Below are 14,669 nucleotides of genomic sequence, written 5' to 3'. Positions count from 1 at the left end.
CCCAGAGAAGTTTGATCACCCTGGCCTGTCTCCAGCAAGGATCCTATTAGGTAGGTTTAGCCAGAATCTCCCCCCACCCTGGTGTTTCCTCTTACGTTTTCCATCCACTGACCCCCCTCTGCTCCTTGGCTACAAATCCCCACTTGCCCACACTGCATTTGGAATTAAGTTCAGTTTCTCTCACCTGCTGCAGATCGCCTTACGCTGGTTTCTACGCCCATCTTGATGGTGCCCCTTTAAATAAAGTCTGCTTTGCCTTGCATTTACAAGTGTCATGGAACAGCTTTATCTTTAGCAGATATAAAATAGGCATGCAAACATCAGCAGTATTCCTGTATAACAAGTAAAAATTAAAACGTAATAAAATTTTAAAATACGGTTCCATTCACAATAGCAACAGGAAGCATAACGCCTTTAGAATTAAAAAAAATATATCTTTTTTGAGAGACAGTGTGGGGCAGGGGGAGCAGAAGGAGAGCCTGTATTTGCCGGAGAAGGAGAGGGAGAATCTGAAGCAGGCTCCATGCCTAGTGCAGAGCCCAACACAGAGCTTGATCTCACAGCTCTGAGATCACGACCTGAGACAAAATCAAGAGTCAGATATTTAACCGACCGAGCCACCCAGGTGCCCCTGGAATAAATTTTCATAAAGATATTTAGAAACTCAATGACATAAGCTGCAAATTGTTTCTGAATAAAAAATGAAAACCTGTGAAAACCTAGTATATCTTTACCGCTATTGAAATAGTTCTAGCAGTAGGCACAGATAGAAACACAGACACAGAAGAGAGGTAGAAACAAATACGGATGCACATCAATTTGGATACCGATGCAGGACAGATGGGACAAAGATGGAGGTGCAGATAGACAAAAATATAATAAAGAAACACCGAGTACAATGGACATATCAATTCTTATCCCCAGTTTATTTATAAATTAATTGCAATTATAGTCAAAATCCAATCAGCTAATTTGTGGAACTTGGCAAGCCAAAATTTATATGGAGCAGAGAGCCAGGATTAGCTAAGACAATTTTGAAGGAAAAGCATAAGGAAATAGACTTTCTTTATATTGTTTTATCATTAAAGTAAAAAACAAAAGTGTGGGATATAAACCAATAGTAAAAAAGAAACCCAAACAGAAGCACCATAGATATAATACAGCGATATATGGCAAAGGCGTCATTACAAGTAAATAGGAGGAGGATGAGTTATTCAAAACATAATGCTGGAAATTGACTATCCAAATAAGAAAAAATATACAGTAACTCACAATATAGAGGAAAACAATTCCATAAAGAATAAAGTCCTACACATGAAAACAAAGCCTTCACATTGTAAGGAGAAAAAAATATCATTATGGCTTCAAGCGGAGAAAGATTGCTTTAAAAAGACACAAAAAGCACAAACGATGAAGAAAATATTGGTAAATATTACTATGTTGAATTTTATTTTTTTTAACTTTTACTGCTTTATTGAGGTATGACCAATATATTTTTAAAGATTTTATTTATTTATTTATTTGAGGGAGAGAGAGCAAGAGAGAGCCCAAATGGGGGGAGGGGCAGAGGGTGAAGCAGACTTCCTGCTGAGCAGGGAGCCCCATGTGGGACCCTGACATCATGACCTGAGCCAAAGGCAGCCGCTTCACTGACTGAGCCACCCAGGCACCTGGTATGACTGATATTTTAAAGCCTGGTTGAATCCTTCTTCTTAACATTTTTATTTGCGTATGGTTGACACACAATGTTACATTCATTTCAGGCGCACAACATAGTGATTCAACTTCTCTATACCTTATGCTGTGCTCACCACAGGGGAGCTGCCAGCTGTCACCATAAGGCACCATTACGGTGTCATTGACTGTATTTTCTGTGCTTTGCCTCTTATTCCTATGACTTATTCCTTCCCTACTTGGAAGCCTGTATCTCTCATTCCCCATCACCGTCACCCATTTTGCCCATCCCCCCACTATGTTAAATTTTCAAATTTCCCTTCATCAAAAGACAAAGGTCAAAAAAATCTTAAAAATAAGTCACAAACAGGTTTTAAACAATGTTTCAGAAGTATACATATGTAAAAGAACTAGTGTGAAAAATATGTAAATAGCTATATATTATATACAAATTATATCAAATAGAAAAGCAACCCAATAGAAAATTGAACAAATGAAATTAACAGTTAACTAACAAAGGAGGAAATCCGGAGAGCCAAGACACATAAAAAGACTCAAGTAACATAAATAACAAATAAAATAATAATGTACCATTTAATATCCATGACTTTGGTAAAAATTCAAAAAAGTATGGTAGCATGCCTCACAGAATGTGGAAAAAGAATATCGATGGGAGAATAAACCAGTATGAGCATTTTGGAGCCAATTTGTAGTGATCTAACAAAGTTGAATACTTTTACTTTGTAAGTTCACTTCTAGTATTTATCCCCAAATAACTGTGGCCTATATGCTCAAGGCAGTATGAAGAAGAATGTCATTTTAGCAACAACAACCATGACAAAAAAGAATCCAAATAGCACTCGACAGGACAGGATAAATAAATTCTGGTCCATCTGCACAATAAAATACTATATAGAAATTAAACTGAATGAAACAGAGTTGTGTGTGCTGACAAGTGTGAACTGAGAACTATGATGAGTAAACAAGAGCACGTTGCAGAAGCAAATGTGGAATATCCTATCAGTCAACAACAAAATAAGCAAAGCCATACTGTATATTGTTTATAGATAATACAACACGATATGCAGAGGACAGTCCTCTTTCTGGTATGGCCAAACGGCTTCTACCAAAAAAAAAAAAAAGAAAAAAAAAAACCTTCTGATGATAGCAACAATATAGTCTTAGAAAAAAATAGAAAAGATAATAAAGGTAAAGCACCAGGTATTAAATAAAAGCAGGCTGAAGTTAGAGAGGAGTTGACACTTCGAAAAAGGGAAAGGAAAAGTGTGAATTTTCTGTTTTAAGACTTTTAGCCTGAAGGTGAGCCCCGGTCTGTGCCAGGAAGTGTCTAGGACTCCAAAGGAAAAGTCATAATCTTGCTAGACCAAATAGTAATAACAATAATAATAATAATAATAATAATAATAATAATAATAATAAAAAGGAATATAGGAAAGTGTTGAGAGCAAAGACAATGGAGACAGAGAAAGGCCGGCTTCAGTGAGAGTTCCTTGGCCTTTACGGGCAGATTGCCCCAGGCCACTTGCTTCACTTTGTCTGTGCTTGTTCATTCACTCATTTTTAGCAAAGTTGCATTGTATGTCTGTCTTCATATGCACACATACATACGCATATATGCATATATGTGTGCACGTGTGTATGTACATATGTGCATACAGATATATTTTGTATGTCAAACAGGCGCCTGCCCTTATTGTTAAAGTACAAAGATAATCACTTATATTTTCTGGTATTGTTGCAATCATATTTCTGGGTTTGGGTTTTTTTTTTAATGTGGACACTGCTATTTTTGACATTTTTGTTTTAGATATTATTCTACTGTAAGCCTGAGGATTTTCATCTCTACTGTTCTACCCCAGAAACACTCCCAGAGCTCTTCCACTAGTACCCCAGGACAGTCATAGCAAAAAGTGTGGTTATCTCTGTGTCTGTTCACTGTTTCATGAATGTGTCATGAGTCACAGCTGAGCCATGGAGTACGATTATATTTTGTTTCTGGTACAAATTCGTGTTTTCCCTAGAGTAGGTAATTTCTCTCTCTCTCTCTCGGGTCCTACTCCTCTGCCTTTCTCCCTCTCCTTTTCTCTCAGTGGTTGGAGAGAAGCTTCTCATTCTTCTTTGTCTTCATTAAGGCAGCCCCAATATCTTGCACATAAGGATGAGTCTCAGTTCAGTACATCCAAGCATATGAGATCCTTCTCTGTGTGACAAAGCTACTGTCCTTGGACCTTCCTTTACGATCCTGTTGAAGACTGTTCCCACCTCTCCCAGGTAGGAGCCCTATCTATTTCATAGAGCCTATGCCTTCCTCATTATTGCTTACATCCTCAAAATGTGGTGGGACACATTCTCCAGGAGCCTCCTGAGAAGATGTGAAAGTTAAAATTCTGAGATTTGTATGCCTGGATATATCCTTGATCTACTCCGCTGACTGGCTGGACCTCAGACTGGGCACAAAATTCTAACTTGGAAGCCATTTTCCCTCAGGATTTCTAGGGCATTTCTCACTCCTTCCAGTGCATGTTTCCACTAGTGTCCAGCCTTTGTTGACAATTCTGGTCTCATATTGATCTCCATTCCCTAAAAGTAAACCCTGTGAGCTATTGAGGGCATGAATGTGTGTGTCTGGGACTTTTCACAACCTTTTTGTCTCTAGAGTTCTGAAAGGTTACCATCTCATTACCTGGCACACTCTTATTTTCACCCATTTTACTGGGTATTCAGGCAAAGCACTCAACCTGGAGACCCATGTCCTTAAATCTAAGAAATTATTTCTTGAAAATGAGTTGCTTTGGGGGCACCTGGGTGGCTCAATCAGTTGAGCATCTGACTCTTGATTTCGGCTCAGGTCATGATCTCAGGATCATGAGATCGAGCCCTGAGTTAGGCTCTGTGCTGGGTGTGGAGCCTGCTTGAGATTCTCTCAATCCCTCTCCTTCTGCTCCTCCCCTGCTAACACACACTCTCTTTCTCTCTAAATAAATTATAAAAAAATCCTCAGGGTGATAGAAAATATGATACCCATGACATAGGAATGGGGGCTTATTAAAAAATTCAGAGAAGAATAATGAAAAAATTACCTCGAAATAAAGATAAGTATTAGTAATAAAAAATTAAGTAGCACAGATGGTAGATAAAGTTGAAGATAGATTTTTGTCTTCAAAAGTAGAACTAAAAGATGGAAAACAAGGACATTGGAGCAGAAGCCCTAGAGGTCCAACATGTGATGCATGCTCCAAACCACCTCATTAAAAAAAAAAAGATTTATTTAATAAATTTTAGAGAAAGAGAGAGAGAGAGTGAGTGGGGGAGGTGCAGAAGGAAAGAACCTCAAGCTGACTCCTCACTGAGTTGGGAGACCAACCACAGAGCCACCCAGGCGCCCCCATGCTGAGGATTTCATAGATTTTTTTCACATTTTCCACTCTCCACATGTTATATTTACTCCAGATTTGTTCATTTGTTTTATGTTTGTTATTTGTCTGTTGTTTGAGGGTTTTTTGTTGGGTTTTTTTTTTTGTATGTCTTTCAGGTCAGAGTTTTTCTGAAAATATCTGGATATTCTTTACTGTCCACTCACAGTTATGAGGGAGGGTAAAAAGCTCATTCAAAGTGCTCTCTGTGTGTTGGGACACCAGCGTGGCTCAGTCAGCTGAGTCTCCAACTCTTGATTTTGGCTCAGGTCATGATCTCACGGTGGTGAGATTGAGCCTGGTGTAAGGCTCCATGCTCAGCGGGGAGTCTGCTTGAGAGTCTCTCGCCCTTTCCCTCTGCCCCTCCCCCCATTCATGCTCTTGCTCTCTCTCTCTCTCTCTCATCTCTCTGTCTAATATAAATAAATAAAATCTTTTTAAAAAGTGCTCTCTGTGTGGGTGGGATTTATCTACTACTGGTGGCTTCACCAAGGATAGACCTGACCAGATTTGGGTGCATGAGTTCCATGTGTCAGTATCTGCAGGGTTTTCTCATTGGTTGATCACTTTTGTGGGAGAAGAATTCTTTCATCTTCTACAGGGAAATGAGAGTGGTAGAGAGTTGAATTCTTTATAATCCTGGTAGCTAACATTTTGCACGTCTGGGAATATCACATTGTTTCCTAGAGATTTTCCCTTCGTTCTCCACCGTTACCATTTCCAGTGCAGATCTCCTGCCTGCAGCTGGGCCTGGAGACCCCAGTGCAGAGTGCCGTAGAATTTCTCCTTTACAAAGGGAACAACTCCCTCCTGTGTTCCACTAAGGTTACAAAGAGGCAGTTGCCAGTTTTCCCAAGGTGGGAGAAGGGTTCTAGGTGTTCAAATACCTATTATACAGCATTTTAAAAAACATTTTATTTATTTATTTATTTATTTATTTATTTATTTATTTGACACAGAGAAAGAGCCAGAGAGCACAAGCAGGGGAAACAGTAGAGGGAATGGGAGAAACAGGATCCTTGCTGAGTGAGGAGCCCAATGCAGGACTTGATCCCAGGACCCCAGGATCATGGCCTGAGCCGAAGGCAAATGCTTAACCAACTGAGCCACCCAGGCACCCCTATTATACAGCATTAAAAAAAATCTTTATTTCAGCTCTCATCTCTAGTGCCCAGTTTAGTACATGCTTATTTCCTCCAAATCCTGAACTCCTGGGATTGTAAAAATGAGTTTGCTTCTGCTGGGCTTTTCGTGTTGCTAACTCAGGTTCCAACCTGTGCAGCCTTGCTACATTGGTTTGCTATCATCCATTACTGCTTATGTCTGTGCCTCGTCACTGGTTCTCTCTGACCTTGTGGGTATATGCCTTTTAAAAATTGGTTTCCCAGCATTGTGGTGATATTTCAGGAGGAAACTGGCAAGCCCATAGCTTCACGCATTGTTCAGGAACCACATGCTAGATCTGTCAAGTTGGTGAACGTCTCTGTGACTCAGATTCCTCACCTCTAAAAGGGCTATAACAACTTTATGAAGTCGTTTGGGGGATTACGTGGATACCATCCATGAAGTGCTTAAGCAGGAAATTATGTAATCCCAGGCAGTAGGGGAGAAGTGTGGGTCAGTCCTTCCAAACATACCAGAAGGTTAAAAAGAACCTGCCTATGGCATTGTCCCTCAATACGAAGGGCCCTGTGCTTCTTTGGAGGAGGAAGCCTCTACACATTTGAATCGTGCTAGTTCAGAGGCATGTGCATTTAAATAGAGGAATAAATACAGAAAAAAAATCCAGGTAACATGCATATTATCTACAACTCAAAGAAACTCACAAATACATTGTTTGAAATGTGGATGGGAGTCCTGATGCTTCCAGTGATGAAGGGTTAGCAACTGGAAGTCAATGGTGCTGCATCCACATCCAAGACGGCTTCTTTAGCACTGTTGTTGTGTCATTACTGGTGTCTTTTTTGGTAGCACAACATGGAGTTTAAGGTCGGGAGCATGATTTCAATGGCTCACAATCTGGGTTCAGGTCCTGGTCCAGCCATTTACCAGCTCAGTGAATTTTGGTGAATTACTTCCCCAATCATGGCCCCACGTCACTGCACGTGAGACAGAGAGCACAACAGCCCCTGCCTCACAGAGTCCTTGCCAGGACTACAGGATACAATCTGCAAAGCACTTAGGAAACGCCCAGTGGCAGTTAAGCTGTGGTGTCCTTTTATTTCAATGGCTAAAAACATATTTCTAAACACTTTTATAATTTTCACTCAAATTCTTGGCTTTCTTAAGTTTACCTGTTATAGAAAGTTCACGAGGTTCAGGAAGACAATTCAGGTGGTTTGAAAGGAAACACAACATGTTCGGTGAACAGACGTTTGTTCTCGCCACCTGCAAACATGGTGAGCAGCCGTGGGGAGAGGCTGATGGCGATAAATGTAACGAACGGTCCCATTGCAAACATTGGGCCCAATGAGATTTTGGCAGGTCTGGTGGCACTTTGGAATGGCTTCTATGTTTTTCTTTACCACGTGAGTAAGTTTAGAAAGTTGGACAAGCAGCAGACAACTGCATGAATAAATAAGTTGCCAAAAGATCCCTGGACTCAGACACATCAAGAGAAGTCCATGAGTATAATTGTGAAAAATGAGACAAAGAGATTTAGGGAAAATAGCTGGGAAACACATGGCATAAAAACTTGAAAATTTAGAAAACAGCTAGTTACAAAAGTGGTTGTCAAACTGTATTCCCAGGGGCACAGTGTTTTATGAGCAGCTCTGAAATGTCTTGCCCTGGGATGCCGTAGTCACATTCTTGTCAACGAACGCCATCACTCTGCTGACCAAATCGTCCCAGCCTTAATTTAAGTTTTTCACCCACTAATATATAAAAGCATCCAGTGCCTATTCCTGTTTCTGGATTCCAGCCCTCCTGAAAACACATCCAGAGCAAAAATTAAGCAAAATGCCTCTGAGCACCTGACACCTTTGCATCCTTGGCACAAGGCCGTTACTTCCAGCTAACACCTGCAGCCAGAATCTTGTTAACCCCTGTGTTTTCAGGTCACCTTCATTTTCATTGCACCAGGATGGGAAGCCAGCCTGACTCAGGTATCTCTCAGCTGATTGGTCGCACTTTAAGCTGGTGTTTCCACTTTAACATTCTGGCTTGTTAGTTTTCTAAAAGGAATGCATTGTTATGCTGAAAATATGAAAGTATAGGGAAGCACAAAGCAGAATACAAATCACCTCCAGAGATAGCCACAGTTAATGATATTTAACTTTCCAGTAATCATTGTGCATATTTTTATAAAAATGGGGTCTTGCTTTTTTGAAAAAAGGGGGTATATACCACAGAGTTAACATTTTCCTATTTTTATTCTTCTTCTACCACATAGCTTCCACGGACCACTGTGGGTTCTTTTTTTTTACATATGCCATAATGTACTGAATGAATCTCTCTACGCGGGAGTTCAGTATGTTTCAAATATCTCTTCACTACAAATAATGCCGAAAATATTTCAATGTCTCCTTTCACATAAGCAACATCTCCTTAGGTTCATCTAATGTTCTATGTCACAGGAAATTAAAAAAAAAAAAAAACAGTCAATATGCTGTGCATTGGAGGGAGAACACTATATATTTAAGAAGTTTTTATGAAAAAATTTAAGAAGGTTATTATTTTAAATGGTTGATATTTTTATAGATGTTTGAAGTGGGGTAAGCTTTATTCATTTACATGGAAATGTCACTTCAATGAACTGCCTCGTTCCCCCAAAATGTCAAGGAATATTAAAAAACTTTCACTGGACAAAATCCAATATAGATGAAATTAGTAATAGCTAACAGATAACTCTTCTTTCCCTCTGTATTGACCATGACTTTTACTCTCCAGAAAAAGCTTGGGAACAAGAGAGGATCGACACAGATATAAGTACATAGGGACAGTGGTAGCACCAACCTCGTTCATTATTCATATGATAAAATTGAGATTCAATGACTTGCCCAAGGTCACAGGCAAGGCCACAGCAGAGCATGGAGTTCCAGACACCAGTGTCCGAACAAAATTTTAACTCTCTATAACATTTGGTTTTGTCAAAGCACATACATTACTTCCCTCCACACACCCTGCAAAACAAACAAACAAACAAACAAACAAAAAAAAGTTGAGTGGTTCTTTCATCAAAGAAAGGCAAGGTCAGAGGAGGACAAAAGATGGTAGAGTAGTAGGGGACCCCTTTTTCAGCAGGTCCCCTGAGTCGAGCTGGATATTGACCAGACCATCCTGAAAACCCACGGAATCAGCCTGAGATGCAGGAAGATACATCTGGATCTGTACAAATGAACATCTTCAGTGCTGAACATTGAGGTATGAAAAGGGGAGCTGTGAATCCGAGCACAGATATCAGAAGATAAACGGAAGGGGGAGGGAGCCACCGCGCTCGGGCGCTGGGAAGCAGTAGCCACCTGCATTGGGGAGTGGGCCGGACTCATGGATGGGCCCCGCGAGAGAGCAGACTGAGACCGTGAGCCGGGAACGTGTGTGACCAGACTGAAAACTGGAGCTCCGGAGCGTCCACTGGAACTAGACTGAAACTGGGATCTCGGGAGTGCACGTGCAACCAGACTGAAAACCGGCGCTCTGGAGCACTCACTGGAACCGGACTGATACTGGGAGCTCGGGAGTGCATGCGTGACCAGACTGGCATGCGTGAACCACACTGAAACAGAGAGCTTGGGAGTGCGTGGGAACCGAGTGTGGCTGGCGGTGTTAGATGCACAAAGGACAGAGACGTGCCGGCCCTGGAAGTGAGGGCTGGGAGAATGGCTGTGGGGTGTACAACCCTGACGCTGCAGGGTTTTTAGCAGCACTGACAGAAACAGAGTTAAAGTGGCCAGGAGAGCTCAGCGGAGAGTGGACTGTGATCTCTCTGTTCTGAGACAGAGGCTAGGATTCGGCCACTGCTGCTCTGACTCTCAGAAGAATCACAGAAAACCACCAGGGAAAGCCACCAGAGAACAAAAGCTCGGAAATACCAGCTCACATTGTGCCCATCTGCATCCCCCCTTGCAGGTACAGGGCGACTCTACCTAAACAGGGTTGTCTGAATATCAGCATGGCAGGCCGCTCCCCCAGAAGGCAGGATGAAAAATCAAGAAGCACATCCCTAAGGTCCCTATAAAACAAGTGCACACTGCCTGTGTCCTGGTCAACAATTTGGGCTCGGGCATCCCCGCAACCTCTCCTCATCAGAATGACAAGGAGGAGAAATCCCCCCCAACAAAGAAAAGATAATGAGTCTGTGGCCTCAGCCACAGAACTGATAGATATAGGCATAATCAAATGATCAGAAATGGAGTTCAGAGTAACAGTGGTCAAGATGATGTGTAGGCTTGAAAAAAATATTAACGAAAATATTAACGAGAATATAGAATCTCTAAGGGCAGAAATGAGAGTGAATCTAGCAGAAATTAAAAATGCTATGAATCAAATGCAGTCTAAACTAGACTCTCTGATGGCCAGGGTAAATGAGGCAGAAGAACGAATTAGTGAATTGGAGGATGGGATGGCAGAAGAGAAAGTTAAAACAGAAATCTGGCTCAAAAAAATCCAATCTCAATAATGTAGATTACAGGAGATTTCTGACTCAATGAAATGCTCCAATGTCAGAATCATCAGCATCCCCGAGGGCGTGGACAAAGAGAGAGGTTTAGAAGAGATATTTGAACAAATTGTAGCTGAGAACTTCCCTAATCTGGCAAAGGAAACAAGCATTCGTGTCCAAGAGGCAGAGAGGACCACTCCCAAGGTCAATGAGAACAGACGTACACCACGTCAGATCATAGTGCAATTTGCAAATATTAGATCCAAGGATACAGTATTGAAAGTGGCCAGGGGGAAGAAAATCCTTACATACAGAGGGAAAAATATCAGAATAACATCAGACTTGTGTACAGAGACCTGGCAGGCTAGGAAGGGTTGGCAGGGTATTTTCAAAGCTCTATCTGAGGAGAACATACAGCCAAGGATCCTTTATCCAGCAAGGCTGTCATTCAGAATTGATGGAGAGATAAGGACCTTCCAGGACTGGCAGAAACTGAAGGAATTCGTAACCATCAAACCAGCCCTAAATGAGATATTACAGGGAGTTCTATAGAAGTAAAAAGGCCCCAAGAGTGATACAGAACAGAAATTTACAAACTATAGAAACAAAGACTTTACAGGCAACATGACATTATTAAAATAATATCTCTCAATAATCACTCTCAATGTGAATGGCCTAAATGCTCCCATAAAACACCGCAGGGTTGCCAATTGGATAAAAAGACATGACCCATCCATTTGCTGTCTACAAGAGACTCATTTTGAACCTAAACATACATCCAGACTGAAAGTGAAGAAATGGAAAACCATTTTCATGCCAATGGACCTCAAAAGAAAGCTGGGGTAGTAATTCTCATATCAGACAGATTAGATTTTAAACTAAAGACTGTAGTTAGAGATACAGAAGGACACTATATTATTCTTAAAGGATGTATCCAACAAGTGGATATGACAATTATATCTATGCCTCCAACAGGGGAGCAGCTAGATACACAGGCCAACTCTTAAGCAGAATAAAGAGACATATAGATAATAATATGTTAATAGTAGGGGACCTCAAAACTCCACTCTCAGCAATAGACAGATCACCTAAGCAGAAAATCAACAAAGAAACAAGAGCTTTGAATGACATACTGGACCAGATGGACCTCATAGTTATATACAGAACACTACACCCCAGAACAACAAAATACTCATTCTTTTCAAATGCACATGGAACTTTCTCCAGAATAGATCATATACTGGGTCACAAAACAGGTCTCAACTGATACCAAAAAACTGAAATTATTCCCTGCATATTCTCAGACCACAATGCTTTGAAATTGGAACTCAATCACAAGGAAAAATTTGGAAGAAATTCAAACACTTGGAAACTAAGAACAATCCTGCTCAAGAATGATTGGGTAGGGGCGCCTGGGTGGCACAGCGGCTAAGCGTCTGCCTTTGGCTCAGGGCGTGATCCCGGCGTTCTGGGATCGAGCCCCACATCAGGCTCCTCCGCTATGAGCCTGCTTCTTCCTCTCCCACTCCCCCTGCTTGTGTTCCCTCTCTCCCTGGCTGTCTCTATCTCTGTCAAATAAATAAATAAAATCTTTATAAAAAAAAAAGGATGATTGGGTAAACCAGGAAATTAAAAATCAGTTTAAACAATTTTCGGAGACCGATGAAAATGAAAATCATCGGTCCAAAACCTATGGGACACTGCGAAGGCGGTCCTAAGGGGAAAATACATAGCCATCCAAGCCTCACTCAAAAGAATAGAAAAATCTAAAATGCAGTTTTTATATTCTCACCTCAAGAAGCTGGAGCTGGAACAGAAGAACAGGCCTAACCCACACATGAGAAGGCAGGTGATCAAAATTAGAGCAGAGATCAATGAATTAGAAACCAGGAGCACAGTAGAGCAGATCAACAGAACCAGAAGCTGGTTCTCTGAAAGAATAAATAAGATCTATAAGCCACTGGCCAGACTTATTTAAAAGAAGAGAAAGGACCCAAATTAATAAAATTATGAATGAAAGGGGAGAGATGACAACCAACACCAATGAAATAAGAAGGATCATTAGAAACTTTTATCAACAGCTTTATGCCAATAAATTAAACAACCTGGAAGAAATGGATGCCTTCCTGGAAACCTATAAACTACCAAGACTGAAACAGGAAGAAATTGATTCTTTAAACAGACCGATTAATTATGAAGAGATTGAAGCAGTGATCAAAAACCTCCCCAAAAACAATAGTCCAGATTCCCGAGGGAATTCTACCAAACATTCAAAGAAGAAATAATACCTATTCTCCTGAAGCTGTTTCAAAAAATAGAAACAGAAGGAAAACTACCAAACTCATTCTGTGAGGCCAGTATTACCTTGATCCCCAAACCAGGCAAAGACCCCATCAAAAAGGAGAATTACAGACCAATTTCTCTGATGAATATGGACACCAAAATTCTCAACAAGATCCTAGCTAATAGGATCCAACAGCACATTAAAAGGACTATCCAGCACGACCAAGTGGGATTCATCCCTGGGATCCAAGGGTGGTTCAACATTCGCAAATTGATCAGTGTGATAGATCATATCAACAAGAAAAGAGTCAAGAACCATATGATCCTCTCAATTGATGCAGAAAAAGCATTTGACAAAAGACAGCATCCTTTCCTGATTAAAACCCTTCAGAGTGTAGGGATAGAGGGTACATTCCTCAATTTCATAAAAACCATCTATGAAAAGCCTACAGCGAATATCATTCTCAATGGGGAAAAGCTGAAAGCCTTTCCCTTAAGATCAGGAACACGACAAGGATGCCCACTCGTGCCATTATTATTCAACATAGTACTAGAAGTCCTTGCAACAGCAATCAGACAACAAAAAGGGATAAAAGGTACCCAAATTGGCAAAGAAGAAGTCAAACTGTCTCTCTTTGCAGATGACATGATACTCTATATAGAAACCTGAATGACTCCACCCCCAAATTACTAGAACATATAGAGTAATTCAGTAATGTGGCGGAATACAAAATCAATGCTCAGAAATCAGTTGCATTTCTATACACAAACAATAAGCCTGAAGAAAGAGAAATTAGGGAATCCATTCCATTTACAATAGCACCAAAAATCATGCGTTATCTCTAGAATTAACTTAACCAGAGACATAAAGGATCTATATTCTAGAAACTACAAATCACTCTTGAAAGACATTGAAGAAGACACAAAAAGATGGAAAAAAATTCCATGCTCATGGATCGGAAGAATAAACATAGTTAAAATGTCTATGCTACCCAGAACAATCTACACTTTCAATGACATCCTGATCAAAATACCAATGACATTTTTCAAAGAACTGGAAACAAACAGCCCTTAAATTTGTGTGGAACCAGAAAAGGCCCCGAATCGCCAAGGAAATGTTGAAAAGGAAAAACAAAGCTGGGGGCATCACGTTGCCTGATTTCAAGCTACACTACAAAGCTGTGATCACAAAGACAGCACGGTACTGGCACAAAAACAGACACATAGGCCAATGGAACAGACTATAGAACCCAGAAATGAACCCTCGGCTCTTTGGGCAACTAATCTGTGACAAAGCAGGAAAAAACATCCAGTGGAAAAAAAGACAGTCTCTTCAATAAATGCTGCTGGGAAAATTGGACAGCTATATGCAAAAGAATGAAACTTGACCACTCTCTCACACCATATGCAAAGATAACCTCCAAATGGACGAAAGACCTCAATGTGAGACGGGAATCCATCAAAATCCTAGAGGAGAACATAGGCTATAACCTCTTAGACATCGGCCACAGCAATTTCTTTCATGACACATCTCCGAAGGCAAATGAAACAAAAGAAAAAATGAACTTGTGGGACTTCATCAAGATAAAAAGCTTCTGCACAGCCAAGGAAGCAGTCAAAAAAACTAAGAAGCAATCCATGGAATGGGAGAAGATATTTGCAAATGACACTACAGA

This window comes from Ursus maritimus, unplaced genomic scaffold (genome assembly GCF_017311325.1).
Source record: "Ursus maritimus isolate PB19 unplaced genomic scaffold, ASM1731132v1 scaffold_3, whole genome shotgun sequence".
In the NCBI taxonomy this organism is placed as follows: domain Eukaryota; kingdom Metazoa; phylum Chordata; class Mammalia; order Carnivora; family Ursidae; genus Ursus; species Ursus maritimus.
The sequence above is the reverse complement of the archived record's forward strand: the minus strand, read 5'-3'. Positions refer to the sequence as shown.